This window comes from Dendronephthya gigantea, unplaced genomic scaffold, assembly GCF_004324835.1.
Source record: "Dendronephthya gigantea isolate DGI-Jeju-01 unplaced genomic scaffold, DenGig_1.0 001175F, whole genome shotgun sequence".
Lineage (NCBI taxonomy): Eukaryota > Metazoa > Cnidaria > Anthozoa > Malacalcyonacea > Nephtheidae > Dendronephthya > Dendronephthya gigantea.
In genome coordinates this window covers 1-2,822 of record NW_021164185.1, presented here as the reverse complement: position 1 = coordinate 2,822, position 2,822 = coordinate 1, and the positions used below count along the sequence as shown (strand labels likewise).

Genomic DNA, 2,822 nt, shown 5'->3' with positions numbered 1-2,822 from the left:
GTGATTCTGACTAACCAATCGTATTCATGACTAAGTGGTATCAACTGCTTTGGTAACTAAACTCCATCATTCATCCTTAAACTGTGCCAACTGCCCCACTGAGGAAATAATTAAATGGTAATTCATTCAGAAGTGTAAAACCTTTTTGTAAAGAAACAATTTTGTTGGAAAGTTTTTATCTTTCCTTCAGCCACCAGAGACTGAAGAAGATCGTTTATCAATTCGTGACAATGTAAAGCTTGCAGAAGTACGTTTTAAATCAACAATCGTGTTCCAAAATTTCATAATGCATGCTTGCATGTACGTATAAGCCTGTTATTTCACGTGCTATACTTGTGTCTTAGAGCTCTGGAAAAACGAGGGGAACGTTGAGGAATCAACTTGAAGGATATCTCTCGCATTGGAGGACAAAAATAGGATTCAAATCCAGGAAAGATGTGAGAATTTAAATCCAGTTTTTTTATTACAAGTAAGTGTTCATATTAAGAAAATGGGAAAATGTTCTAGTCGTTTGAAAGATGAAAAAGCAATGATATTTAAGCGGATCTTTTTTACAGATTCAGTCAAGATCTGACAGCGTACAACCTGATTTGGAATTACAAGGTGAGTCTCGAAGTTAAGGTTAGTTTCCGTTGAAAATATAGGATATGGAAATGTAATGGAGGATTTCCTGTCGCTATGAGTATAACAAGACAAATTCAATAGTCCTGACCTCTTTCTCTAAACTGTTCTCGTAAAAGAGTATGAAACAATTTCTTATGTTTTCAATGTGACAGACGCGAGAGGAACTTCTGGGGCACTCGAATCTGATTTGCACGCATTTGCAATGGAAAAAGATCTGAGTGGAAACTACGTTGTCTTTTGGAATCACCTTTAGTTTGAAGTCCTGTATGAATGTTTAGCTGATGAACTGAAACAGGTTAGTGATAAGCCTAACTGCTCTAGCTTTTTAACAGTTCTTCATAAAGCGTCCCCCCCTTATTCCTCGATAGGAATCAAACTCAGTAACGTATCTCTGCTATCAGGTGACTATTATTTGAGAGTCTTGTTGGAACAAAACGACGAGGAGACGCCGATAACAAATGTGTGAGTCCACGACATTTATCTATCAGGGTTTGCAAATATTCAAACTACTTTCCATGTGCTTTTCTGTCTGGCTTCCCCCTATTCTCTATATTGCTGCACAGTTCACGCAATGTTATTTGTCCTGCAGAATGTAGTAGAGAAGTATAGAATCATGGATGAAACCATTCAAGATTCGATCGACTTTTCTATTTTGTTTTCAGGCTCGAGTTGTCTAACGATCTGTATCACTGATTCCTATTGACAACTAAACCAACTATGAAAGCAATGTGCCTTCAGGTGAGGATGTCGTTTAGCGGGAATGTAGCCATGTGTAGCCTTCGAAGAATGAATTAAACAAATTGGAATATTTCATTCACAGGCGATGACTAAAGTTTATGGAAAATATCACGAAGAGATTGGAGCTTTTAATGACACCAAGCTAAGGATCATCTGTTATTGATCCAGTGTTACTGCAGGAGCCTGAACTAAACTAACTTTATTCATACTGTTTCGTATTTTTAGCATTTACATGAAAATGGCATCACTAACAGGGATTGGAAGGTAAGCACGCCCTAATTTATTTATCACTACTGTCTTTATATCCTAAACTTTAACGACCATAATTAACTTTTTCTCTCTTTAGCCAGAAAATGTTTTATTGTGTTCCTCGTATGATGAAACGCTTATAAAGGTTTGTGTCGTTGTGTATTGAACTTGTGTTTAAATTGCCCTTTAAATTGTCTTTGAAGAAACCATTCGATGTGACCATTGCCAGCAAATCCTGGAAGTCACTATAATCTCAATTCCGATTTTTTTCCGTGATTTCATTTTACGAAAGCAGAGCGCATTCTGCAAACGTTTTAGGTTCAGTTATTTCTCATTGTTACATCTCAATGATAACAAATAATTTTTTAGATCAGAACTCCTATATGGAAACACTCTGTGGTACACCAAGTTACCTCGCTACCAAAATGTTAATCCCGTAGCCTGAAGAACGATCCTACAAGAAATCGTGTGACTGCTGGAGCCTGGGAGTTATACTATATGTTTGGTATGCCATATACTTCAGTTTACTCAAATTCACGTAGTGAACACGATTTGTAATGAAGCTGGAGGTAGCTTAACCTCATTTCAAAATTGGAGTACGTCAATGAAAAGTTAACGTCTTTTAGACTTTCCGGATCTTCTTTATTTTCAAAGCAGGCAAATAACCCATTGGAGAAACAAGTCAAAGGGTCGTATAAATTTCCGAACAACCTCTGGAAGAATGTTAGCAGTGAAGCTAGGGATCTTATAACAAAACTGCTTACTGTTGGTCACAGAAAATGCATCACGGTTTCAGAAGCTCTGGAACATGCTTGGATGAAGGTGATGATGAAATTACTAACCGCCTTATAACACCCCGCATCTAAGATTTTTCAAAATCGGCTGAACTTTTTCGTCTGAAGTCCCAGCTTTTTCGAATTGTTAGAATTAGTTTGGTTGAAGTTTAGAACTGATACAGCTATCCAGCATAAATGAAGTCAGTTTAGTTCAGGTTTCCTCCTGTAGTAACACTGCATCAATACGGGATGACCCCTACTGGACCTCCATGAAGGACAATTTAGAACTGAGAACTATACGGTATAAATAAAATTAGTTCAGTTAGGAGAAAAGCTTTTAAAAGTGTTAGATTGATCCACGATTTAACAAGTTTTTTTGTCTTTTGTAGGATAAAGAAATGATAGAAAAAGCAGAAAAAATGATAAAACCGACCG

General features: G+C 36.9%; 2 long non-coding RNA genes across 2 annotated transcripts; both read left to right on the top strand.

Moving 5' to 3' along the window:
* The first annotated feature begins 1,046 nt into the window (after nt 1-1,046).
* LOC114545091 lies at nt 1,047-1,488 on the top strand. Its single transcript, XR_003690825.1, has 3 exons — nt 1,047-1,086; nt 1,287-1,362; nt 1,445-1,488. It is a non-coding gene; the product is annotated as an uncharacterized LOC114545091 (long non-coding RNA).
* A 227-nt stretch (nt 1,489-1,715) lies between these two features.
* Nucleotides 1,716-2,299, top strand: LOC114545090. Its single transcript, XR_003690824.1, has 3 exons — nt 1,716-1,756; nt 1,981-2,116; nt 2,266-2,299. It is a non-coding gene; the product is annotated as an uncharacterized LOC114545090 (long non-coding RNA).
* The last annotated feature ends 523 nt before the right edge of the window (nt 2,300-2,822 follow it).